The following is a 12,971-nucleotide window of genomic DNA, read 5'->3' on the forward strand; positions in this document are numbered from 1 at the left end:
TTTCTAATCTAGATATAGGTGGAAAGGTCTCTCCAAAGTCTATCCCCTCTATTTGAGTGAAATCCTGTGCCAAAAGTCTAGCTTTGTTTCTCACTACAGACCCATTCTACACCTGCTTGTTTTTTAAAACCCATTTGGTGCCTATGGTATGAACATTTGGGGTGGCTCTACAAGGACCCAACTTGGTTTCTCTCAAAGTTTTCTAATTCTTCATGTATTGCATTGACCCAATCAGAAAGAGTGTGTCCAATATCATGAGGCTCAAAAATGCAACAAATACAGAATCAGTGAAATCAGCATGTTGAACGGATTTAAACCTCGTTACCCTCTAACCAAGGTTGCCAATCTTATTCTAAGGGGGTGTCTCCGCTGAATATATTGAGGAGCCTCGGGCTATGAGATGATCTCCCCCTCAAACATTGTTGGTATAGGCTCGAAAGCAGCTAAAGTGAAAGTAAAGACTGCAGGATCCTCTGCTGGTGTAGAAGAAGTAGGAACCAACTCGGGTGCATTTGCGATAGGAAGCAGTGTATCATCCTCGTCATCACCAAGAGCTGGAAGGTCACCATCTACAAAGATGCTTTCGCTCATTTCTTGATCACCTGCACACTCAAGAGCAGGGCTAGCACAAGGGGTTGATTCGTCAAAAAGTCACATCACAGGATTCCATGATGATGTTAGTGTAAAGATTATAAACCCTGTAAAAATGACAATGAAGTAAATAACCCAAGAAAATCTCATCGAAAGAACATGACTAAAACTTATCAAGATTGCCACCCTTTAGGATGAAGTAACGGCATCCAAAAACTCTCAAGTGAGAAACATTTGGTTGCCTTCCAAAGCGCAACTTATAAGAAATCACATTTAAAATTGAGCGCAAGAAAATCCGATTGGAGATAGAGCAAGCTATACTAATAGCCTATGCCCCAAACTTCCTAGAAGTCATATGCTCATCGAGCATCGTCCTAACCATCTCCACCAATGTTTTATTCTTTCTTTTAACCATGTCATTCTGCTGAGGAACATGTGAGGTAGAAAATTGATGCTCAATACCATGTTCAAGACAGAAAGCATCAAAGAGATAGTTCTTGAACTCGATGTCATTATCGCTGCGAATTGCTTTCAATGCATTAGGGAGTTCCTTAAACAATTTCAAAGCTAAGTTCTGAAAGTGTGAGAACACTTTATCCTTGCTCATAAAAAGAACATCCAAGAGTAACGAGAGTAGTCATCAACAATGATAAGTACATACCACTTCTCACCCTGTCGAACAAACTCGGGAAGGACCAACAGTGTTCATATGGAGAAGTTCTCCTGATTGTTCAGTCATCACCAGATGAACTAGTGGGTGAGAGACAGTAACCATCTTGCCATGTTGACAAGGAGCATAAACAAGATTTTTCTCAAACTTGAGCTTGGGCAATCCTCAGATTAAGCCCAGGGCACTAAAACGAGCGAACAAGTCAAAAATCATATGCACTAGCCTCCTATGTCATATCCAAAGTTCAGACAAAGGTTCAGCAATCAAACATTAAGAAGACCCAAAAGACTCAAAAAATGGGCTCCAAATACTCTCCCTACTTAAGAAATCCGACAAATTAAAGCGCTTGAGGAATTAAGAACTCGAGAAGTATCACACTTGAAGCGCACTTCCAAGTCCTCATCCAACAACTGAGATACAGAAAGTAAATTGTATCCTAGATTCTCCACTAAAGCCACATCATTGAGTGTGAAACTCTCACTAACTCTAACCATACATTTGGCCTTCACTCTTCCCTTTTTATCATCGCCGAATGTGATGTACCTGTGCCACTTTATCAAGGTGAGGCTGGAGAACCATGATGCATCTCTAGTCATATGGCGTGAACAACTAGAGTAGATATGTCATTTATTCTCCTGGCCTCCGCCTACCACCTACATATGAGATGAATAGTAGGTGGATGGCTCAGTACTAGGGTTAGATAGAAACCTCTTGAGAATCCAGTATTGGGTCACCTCCCTGAAGAAGTAAAAGCAGGTGCATGCAAATCAACACTAACTCGCTAAGGGCGAGTACCATGATGAGGAGAACGTGGTATGCCAATGCATTGCAAATCAAAGCCTCTAACATGTAAACCAAACCATATGAATCATGGTATGATCCACGCCAGGCAACACCTCTGGTAGAAAACTGAAGAGCGCCGAAACCTCATGGATAAGAGCGAGAAAAAGACTCATGTACACCAAAAGAGGAGCGGTACATGTCCCGAGTACTCCACTCCTACTCGTGCCGCTCCTCCCTCCTACGACGAAAGTAAAACCCAATTAGATGACCCTCTTTCTAGTAGTAGGTGTAGTGGTAACATCTCTCAGTCACTTGTTTGTCGGTCACTCTAGACTCTCTCACATGTGCTTTCATCTTAGGCTATTGAGCTCTTTTGGATTGTGGTATGTGTTTCTTCTTTGTAGGTTGTGGTCTGAGTTTTTTCTTGGTGGGTTATGGTGTGGCATTGACATTGGATTTCTCAGCCTCAAGAGTAGTACCTCTTGTGGTGAAAATAGTCTTATCATCCCCATTGTAAGCTACCCTCTCAAAATCTAACCCCAAAGCTAAATCCGTCTTATATGTGCAAATTTTGGTCTTGGCCAAGATCAGATTCATTTTTCTCTTGCCTTCTAAGTATTTATCCATAAGAGAAAGGAGATACTTATTCTCAGTCATAAGCTTTTGAACTTGCCCTCTAACCCAGCTGAGTTTGTCCTTAAAGATAATACAGGTGAAACAGTTTGGCTGCACATCCTTAGAACACTCAACACTCTCCAATCTAGATTCTAGCTCCTTGATGTGCTTGTCTTTTATCTCAACATCATTTGCAAGCACCCAAAAGAGAGACCTAGACTCCTCCTCAAGGAGTTTCTTCTTAGCAGTGTCAAGCCGACCGGCGAATTGAGCATATAAAGTCTAAAGCTTGGCAACTCACTCATGACAACAAGGCAACTATCACACTCCTCATCTTTTGCCCTAGACTTAAACAAGATAAATTTAGTTGACACATACTCATACCTAGACTTGAGCTCCTTCAACTAACGAATTGCTTTCTTAAGTAATCTATCTTGGCTAACAAGAGCATTATTAAAAGTATCAACCTGAATAGAAAACTAGTCATAGGAAGGTGATAACTCAGAAGGATCAAGCTCGAGATCACTGTCGTTGTTGTCCGCCGTGAAGCAAAGCCTGATAAAGTCCTTGTTTTTCCTCTTGTTCTTCACGGGTTGCTCCTCCTCCTTTGAGCTCCCTTCCTCACTTCAGAAAGTGTCAACGTCGCTAAACACCACCACAAAAGCTTGAGATGTCGCCTTGGTTGCCTTCTTGACCACCTTATCGCGGTTCTTGAAGAGGGGTTTCTTGTGCTTGTCGTGGTAGTGGCTACGATTCTCCCTCTTTTAGAGCTTGGGGTAGTCCATCTTGAAATGAGTGATGTCACCACACTCATAACAAGCACTAGAATCACATCTCATTCGGTCTTGCCGGTTGTTGTAGAAGTGGGTGAACTTCTTTGTGATAATAGCCAAATCTTCATCATCAAGTGTGTCTACATATTCTTCAGTGATAGAAATCAAGGAAGATAAAACAAATCCACGAGGTGAAGGGTTGGCATAAGTGAAGCCAACTTCATCCTGACTACCATCACTAGGTCCTAAAACTAACGCCATGTTCTGAGACTGGGTGTTTCATAGGCCTATTCTAGCCATCTTGACTATTTATGTGGATTCGAGCTTGCTGAAGAGTTCATCATAAGTCAATGTTTCATAAATAGATGACTCTTCAATACTCGAGATCTTCACTTCCTATATACTACGGTCAAGAGCATAGAGAAGCTTTATCGCCCTCTCATGATCAGAGTACAGCAAAACCCTAGTAGATCTAAGGTTGCTAACAATTCTATCAAATCTAGCAAACATAGCATCCAAAGATTCTCTGGATCCTTGCACAAACATATGATGTTCTTGATTGTATGTGCTCTGACGATGAGCCTTTATTTGGTTAGTGCTTTCATGAAAGAAACTAAGAGTAGCCTAAATCTCTCGAGCAGTATAAAGGTGTTGAACTCTGTCAAACTCATTATGACTCAAACTAGTGAACAATATATTTTGAGCCTTGTTGTTAGCTTCATATTGTTCAATCTGAACCTGAGAAGTGCGAGTGACAGGAATCTCATAGTTGGAGTCTACAATCTCTCATATAACACTTTCTTGGCTTAAGAGATAAGTCTCCATGCGCACGTTCCTGTACGAAAAGTCACGACCTTCAAAGAGCGGGATCTTTCCATGTCTCTCCATTGTCGTCTATGGATCACAAAGCCAGTTAAGGTTAACAAGTGAACAAACTGACTCTAATACTAATTGTAGGACCAAGAATAATGACTAGAGAGCGTGAATAGGCATCTCACCAATTTCTTTCGAAACGGATGTCATTTTTTCCTATTTTCTCACCCAACGCACCTCAAAACAGCAAACGAAAGCAAAAAACCAAAAATAAACAAGTTGCGATCAAAATCACAAGACAAGCATGGCTCTCATGGATATAAGTGAACCCTAGGTTTCATTAAAACTCATTACAGGAGTCATTGCCATAATAAGATAGCAATTTGAAGGAACAAACCATAGAAGCAAAGAAGAAAATACCAGGTCAAGACCCTCTCTAAGTTGATGATCTAGAGGCAAGAGAATTTAAGTCCAACTCTATATGTAATTTTTATGCCTTTAGCAATAAGAACAACTTTATAAGGTGGAAGAATTTTAGCTCAACAACCAAAACGAAAATCGCAACGAAAACTGTAAAAATCGCAAGCAAAATATGGGAGACAATAGAGGGAAACTAGAAAGAGATGAACATAAGCATAGAAGGAAACATAAACTTCATTACTTGCAAATGTCAGCTATATTTTCGATGGATTACAAAGAATTTTGCTCACAAAAAACCATCACCAAATACATAGGCTAAGCTATCCTCTCTCTCCTCTAAAAACCGAGCACTCAAACTCAAATGACTAGCTCAAGCCACCCACATAGCCATACCCCTCTATTTATAGGCCTAGAGAGGTATCGAGGGTTAGTCTCTGACAATGATTCCGGGGTGTACCAATCGATGGGCGCATGAACAACTTTTGTGTTATGCGTATGTTTGTGATAAACTCAAGAATACAAGGGTTATACAGGTTCATGCCTCCCAAAGGATAAGAGCCCTACATCATGTATATTTTATTATCAGTGTTTGTGAACTGGTTATAGATGAGTCCCTTGTTTTAATGTTAGACCTGCTCTCCTCTTTATATACAAGAGAAGAAGAACTTACAAATGGGTCCAAAAGTAGTCGACCCATCCCCTCTAAACCATTCACCCTTAGGCTATAATAATGGGCGACGCATGTGCCCCTTTTGCCCTGATGAAGCTGCCGAGCCTGTCCCATCTGCTAGACACCTCCATGCTTACCTCACCTCGGTCAGCCGGTCTGCCCTGTCCCATCATCAGTCTCGCACACACGCCTATGAAGCAGCCTGACATGTCTGCGCACTGGTCTCGTAGAGTTTAATGCTACGGGACGGGGCATGGCACCTTTACGCTAGCCATGACCTGTCCCCTGAGGAGGAGTGCTTAGGGAAGAAAAATACTTCAGTGGAAAGCATTTAATGAGAATGGATTGATTCGGTGAGTACCTATCCCGCGACCAGCGAAGGCTGGTCGTGAGATTTCCTTATGTGGTAAGGATCCTGGTCGCGAAGGCGCGGACTGGTCACGCGGTGGGACACTGGTCTGGGAAAAAATCTTCTACAAACCGGTATTGGTTGGTGTGGGCCTTCAGGACAAGGGCCCTCCTATTCTATACACTGATAGTAGCCCGTAAACTAGTAGTTTGGTATATCGGACATAGTTCTAACATAACCCAAACCGTTTCACCGACTCGCAAGCATCCTAGAGGGCTGTATGCTAATAGAATCTTTACCAGAATGCTTTCCTGACCAGAGTACGGTATGAAGCGCAGCCACCACATATGCCTCCGAGGATGTCAGGGAACGTTGTGCTCTCCCCTTCTGGAGTGATGTATTTCAGTAAAAGGCCATTGCTCATTTGGCGGTAGAGGTGTCTCTGTACCTAGGAGTATTTGTGGTCCTACCACATGACCCTTTCTTCTAACCCATCATCATCAGGGGCTGCTCGATTCTTAAGGTAGTCTAAGATCTGATCTATCCAGGTCGTACCCGAATAGAGCAGAACGATCACATGATGACCACCTGAGGTCATGACACAGAAGGAGGCGTTGCCTCCAAAGGTGTTACCTCTGGTGCTCTATTTCCAAGCAGAGCATCCCTTCTACATTGGCACAAGATCGTGGTGGGTGGTCATGTAAATCGTTTTTCAAAGACTACGACTGGGGTGCAAGAAGAGGCTAGACGGGCTAGCTCATCGGCTAAGAAGTTGTCCTTACGACGGACGTGCTATACTTCAAAACCAAAGGAGTGTCGATCTAGCTTTCTCACTTCGGAGAGATATGTCACCATCATCTGGTCCAAGTACAGGAAACCCTCTGCACCCTGCTTGTGGCTAGTAGCGAGTCCCTCATTGCTAGTGGGCATTTTTACCCCACGTGCGAATGCTGCTCATATTCCAGATAAGAGGCCCTCATACTCCGCAACATTGTTTGGTGGCCTGAAATTATAATTGAAATGTGTACCTGAAGGTGTAGCTAGTTTGTGGGGTCGAGATCGCTCCAGCCCCTAGTCTATTCAATGTGCACAGCCTATCGACATGTATGGTCCTGTGCCTATTCATCTCTGGTCGCATAAAACCCTCACTGCTCAACGACAAGTACCGCTCTTGTGACCTATAGGGGTAGTTGCAAAATAGAGCAACAGCTCCTCATCTGGTCGTAGAGTAGTCAGTACAGGAGGAGAAAAGGGTCACCTGTTGAGATCATGGAAGGCTGCCCCGTATCCGCTAGAAGTGATCGTTCTTTCTATCAGAAACTTGAAGAGCGGAAGACCTTTTTTTCTATCCTCGAGATGACCCTACCCAAAAGGCCTCACACCCGATTAGTTTCAGGGTACCATCACCTATTTGGGGATCTTGCCTGGCTGATGGCTCTGGTTAAGGTCACGCAACCATAGCGCTAACAGTGAACCCTTCGGTACTACTACCAGTGGGTGGCTAAGAAGAATTCGTACAGTCCTGTGAAGAACTATCCAAATAGGATTTGAGCTAATCATTAGGACGATCATTTTCCATAATCATGCCCACAATAGTTAACCGGAATACTATTTTAGTAGTCCCAGCATATGTTTACTTTCAGGATCAGAACACACGCCTTTACAACAAGCACATCATCGCAAGACATAATAAAAAAGTGAGTAATTAAATTAAGTTACAAGTCTTTAAGTAGATTAAAATTTACATAAAAATGCATAACACGAACATTTGTTAGAGTAGCTACGTAGCGGAATAAGTTACATGACGACAAAAGACGGGTAGCGTCATTTGCCCTAAGACGCCACCTCAAAATAACCACACACGAGTAGAATAGCATTACTCATGCCCGTCGCGAACATCGGCGGGCGTAAAGTAGCCAAAAACTAAATCTTTCTCACCTGAAAAGCAAATAAAACACATGAGTATGAAGGTACTCGCAAGAATTAATCCAATATGGGCACTTATAAATAGCCGAACTCCAAGGAGAATGCATATGAGTAATTAGCAAGGACTCGACCACAAAAGTTAAGTAACATCATATGCAAAAGCGATTTGGACTCAAGTGTAAGCATCTACACCTAACCAAAACACCATTGTATCTTGAGATCATCAACATAATAAAGTTGTAACTTGTATCATATCAACACTTCATTAATATCACCAGCTATGTCCCAACATCCCATCACAACATCCCAATAATGAAACTCTATGATTGATGCGGATGGATAATAGCGTGCTCATCACCGAGAGTGTGGCAAATCAAATTGTTCTTACACCCTACAGTGGGTATATCTTTACCCACACAATACGAGGATCATTCGGCTTGTGTCACCCGCTAAAGTGCACATAAGGGGATACCTGTGTCAACCTTTTTGAATTGAGCTTCGACTGTTTGAACATGCACCTATAGGTACAGAGGTCCACTAGGACTACTCCTAGAGCACCCTAGTTACGTCTAAAGGTATGGAGGTAGCTAAAACTATTCCTCGAGCAAACTAGATAACTCCACAAACCTATTATATCCACAACACCTTTCCGACGTTACCTTTACAAGTCTATTATACCTATGTCCACAACACCTTTCCGACGTTACCTCTACAAGTCAAAAGGTCATAGCTACAAAAGATATTCGACTTATCTTACCATTATATCCATATGTGATAAGTACGGAAAGTGCTAGAGCCAACGACAACAATGAACGGTGCTTAATCGATTCAAGCGGGCCTATAGCATCCGAGACTCCCTTCTCGAGCCATCCATATTGCTCGCTCGAATCCCGTCTCATCCTCACTGACTTACACCATCCTCCATCATCATTATCTTTGTCATATAAAGTAAGCCATAAGCTCGTGTATGATGGTCAAACTACCGCTCGACTTCTACCGAGGACCTATGCCATGCTAAGCATAACATATTCTTTTTAAGTCAGACTATTATGTCACATGAACAACCCGGGTTACAAATGATCCAGCGGTAAACAATATCAAAAGAGGGTAATACAACAAATATGATCTAACCTAAAACCCGACATAAGGCTCATTGACATGCAAATATATATAAAGCATAATTTATCAATTAACATAATATATGATCTAAGTAATGGGATGAAAATGCTTAGATGCTTGCCTTGCTGCTCAGCTTCACAATTAACATCCACAAACTCCGGATCACCCTCAATCATGCCCGCGTTACCCTCCAGTCCTTCGTTCACTAAGAAGAATGCATACAATGATGAGCATTAAAGAGATGCTATAGAAATACTACAAAATTTTAATGGGGATGCGGTACTAGGTAATGAACATAATACAGCAAGAAACACTCGAGTTGAAGCATATAGGCTCCTGGTATAAATTAACCGTGATTTAATTAAGTTGAAACACATTTAATTAATTAATTAATTATCAAAAAGTATTTTCTTAAGTTCTAACATTTTTAACATGCAGTTATACCCATACAAAGCTAATGCAAATGGTTTTATGATTTTTGGAGTTCGTATGAATTAATTATGAAATTTATAAGCTATCGGTGAAGTAAACAAAAAAGAAAAATGCCTGATAAACAGTACAATCCGGATGCTTCGGGTTGAACTCGAACCCTCTGAGTTCCGAAGTCTCCGGTGAACCTCCGAGTGGAGGTCCTCAGGTATTTTTGGTTAGAAACACTTGGAACCTCAGGGTTGAACTTGGACCCTCTAGGTTTCGGAGTCTCCGGGTGAACCTCTGGGTGGGGGTCATCGGGTATTTTTGGTTAGGATCACCCGGAACCTCCGGGCTGTGACTCGGAGTCTCCAAGTTCCTGCAGAACATGAGTTTTTTTATGATTCTTCGATCGATTTGACTTGCATATTAAAGTCTAACCCATATAAGCATATATAGGCACTAAAACATGGATTCTAAATCTAATTTATCCGCTCCACCAACTCGAATCACTAGCTCCACTCATCCAAACCTTCCTTCTATCTCTATTGGCTCAAGAACACGATGCTACTTTGCCATTCCTTGATTGCATCCCACAAATCTCATCCAAATGCCAACTAATTCGTGTATCCTCATATGGAAAACCTAGGAGACTTACCCAAGGTGCTTTCCCAAGGTTTGTAGCCATCGATTTGGGGAATAATTGAAGGAAAAGCTTGGAGAAGGGAAGATAATGTGCTACTGAAATTTCAGAACAAAGTGGTGACAAAATTGCTTACAATTCCTTCAAAACTCCATGCATGAAAGAGATTCTTGGATGAAAAGGAAGCTAAGAAGGAGGGGAAAACAATGGTAACATATGCACACCTTGCTTCTTGCTCCTTGAGTGGGATTTTGGGGAAGAAATGAGAAAGAGCTTGAGAGAGAGGGAGATGGCTGCTGTCTTTCTCCTTGGCTGGTTGAGAGAGCAAGAGAGAGTGAAAGTGAGAGGCGTGGGGAGAGGGAGAAGGGAGTGGGGCCGCTACAGCCCAAAGAGAGGTAGTGAGACGGCAAGACCGGCCAACTCATGTGGGCCCACATGCTAGAGACAAGATGATTTTCAGCTGCAAAATATTTTCTTTCTCTCCTCATTCCACTAACTCAAAACGAGGTGCTCTAATGCTCTAAAAAATCTAATCCAATTTAAATGGATTCACTCGCCATGCCTACGTGAGACTTAAATTAGTGAAAACTCTAACATTGGTTATTTTCAAAATACATAGCAAAGATCAAACCACTATTAGAAATAACAAGTACTCAACCATGCTTGACAATTAAACCTGATGCTTATGATGCTCATGATACATGATTACGCTTAATGACATGATTACGAAAATTGGGATGTGACAGGTCCGTAGATTCTATGCAGGCATCATGACCTCATAGTCGAGCTACCGAGAGCGGAGTGAGGACATACCACAAGGGGGAGGAGCCCTTGACATTTGTGTGACGTAACGGCCTTGGCGCTGCCGCCGCCAAAGACTACATCCTTTGCGGCAGCTCCTCCGAGCGACGCTGTGGTAGTTGGGGCTATGCCAGAGCGTCCCCGTGCCCAGCATCGGTCTGGTTCCCCTCTAGGCACGTGGCCTGAGGATCATCACCGGCGCCTGGAACACGGGAGCCTCTGTTGCCCCCCGTTGCATGAACTGTCATGCAAACTTTCTGTTGAGCCTCGAAGTCTTTGAACTCCGATTCGGTGTCTCATACCTGGAGCACATCTGGCTCATCTAGGTCGTATTCTATGACGAACACCTCGCGGTGATCGGGGTCCTCAGAACCGGACTCAGCGGTTGTCGTGGATCCAGCCACGGGTAGCCTAATCTAATATTCAACACTTAACGAAACACAGAAACACGCCCCTACCTGACGCGCTAACTGTTAAGGGTTAGTCCTTGACAAGGATTCTAGGGTGTACCAATCGATGAGCACGTGAACAATGTTTGTGGTGTGCGTGTGTTTATGATGAACTCAAGAAAACATGGGTTATTCAAGTTTAGGGCCTTTCGAAGGATAAGAGCCCTACACCTTATGTATTTTGTTATCAGTGTTTGTGAAGTGGTTACAGATGAGTCCCCCCTTTTAATGCTAAACATGTTCTTCTCTTTATATACAAGAGAAGGAGAACTTACAAATGGGCTCAAAAGCAGTCGACTCATCCCCTCTAAACCTTCCACCCTTAGGCCATTATAATGGACGGTGCATGTGCCCCTTTTGCCCTGATGAAGTTGTCGAGCCTATCCCATCTGCTGGACACCTCCATCCTTACCTCACCCTAATCAGTCGGTATGCCTTGTCCCATCATCAGTCTCGTACGCACCTGTGAAGCAACTTGACACGCCTGTGTGCCCGTCACGTAGCATTTAATGCTACAGGATAGGGCATGGTACTTATGTGATGGCCATACTTGTCCACTGGGAAGGAGTGCCTAGGGAAGGAAAAACATTTTAGTGAAAAGCATTTAATGAGAATGGATCGGTTCGGTGAGTACATGTCACGCGACCAGCGAAGATCGCAAATCACCTTATGTGGTATGGATCTTGGTCGCGAAGGCACGGACTGGTCACGCGGTGGGACCCTGGTCCAAGAAAAAAATCTTCTGTCAACTGGTATTGGCTATTGTGAGCCCTCAAAACAGGGGACCCTTATATTCTATACACCGACAGGAGGTAGCTTAGCTCTTAAGCTTCCTTGTTTCCAAAATACCTCTCTCTTCTAATGACCTCTTACTTACCACTAGGGTATTTTGGTCATTTTTTGCTTCGTTCATCGAACAGTCATGACTTCTTCATAATTTAACTTTGCCTCGACGCAAGCTTCGCGATGGTGTCACATGCACTCCATTCTTCCACGGTTCTGAGGCCAAACCGCGAAATCGTCTTGCACACTTATCAAAGTGTGACTCATTGTCACTTGCTTACGTCTTAAGCAAACATCCCTATGTCGATACATGTACTCCGTCTTACGATCTTGACTACCGGTAAGTCTCTCCCGCTCCCGGTCCCTCGGTCACTTTATCACTTGCACTAGTATCCCCTTCGCTTGACATTGTCAACAAGTTATCATCATCCACCTTCACACGCATTGCTTGACTTCCAAGTGCACAGCTAGGATCACCCTTGACTTTGCACAGCCTGCTCGATCGTCCAGCACCAAGCACCCTGCTTGACCCTGATCATCCTGCTGTCGACTGTCAAGTTACATCTATCACCTGCACAACACAAGACAAGCAAACATAGATCTCCAACATCATTTAACTCCATCACAAGTTAGTCAAAAACAATTCTCTGTTGCACAGCACATCCCGCGGAAAAATGTGATCACCATATGTTCTGGCGTGTTCTAGTTTCTGAACATCAGACCATCCGATCTATGCAATATTTCCTCTATTGGAAACCTCTTAGAAGACACTCCGTGGAGCCTTCGGTGTGTACAAAATTTATCACCGGTTCATCTGGTGAGTACAATCTCACTAAGAACAATCTTGCACCCTCTCTGGAAAATTTACTCCGACGAACCATCGGTGAGCACACTTCAAATAACAAACCATTCGGCGTGTATATCTTCACCAGACACGCTTGGCATCTTCTCTGGAAAAATTAGTTCAGCATCCATTTCACCCCATCAACGGACCATTTGGCGTGTAGAATTTATTCCATACACGTTCTGCAACCTCTGGAAGAAATGCTCTTGCGTGAAACTCTTCTAAACGTCGGACCATCCGATGAGTTCAATTCCCCGAGCATCGGATCACCCGGCGAGTGCAATTTTCCTGGCTCAAAGACAAAACTGCTA

The sequence above is a fragment of the Phragmites australis genome, chromosome 16 (assembly GCF_958298935.1).
Source record: "Phragmites australis chromosome 16, lpPhrAust1.1, whole genome shotgun sequence".
Lineage (NCBI taxonomy): Eukaryota > Viridiplantae > Streptophyta > Magnoliopsida > Poales > Poaceae > Phragmites > Phragmites australis.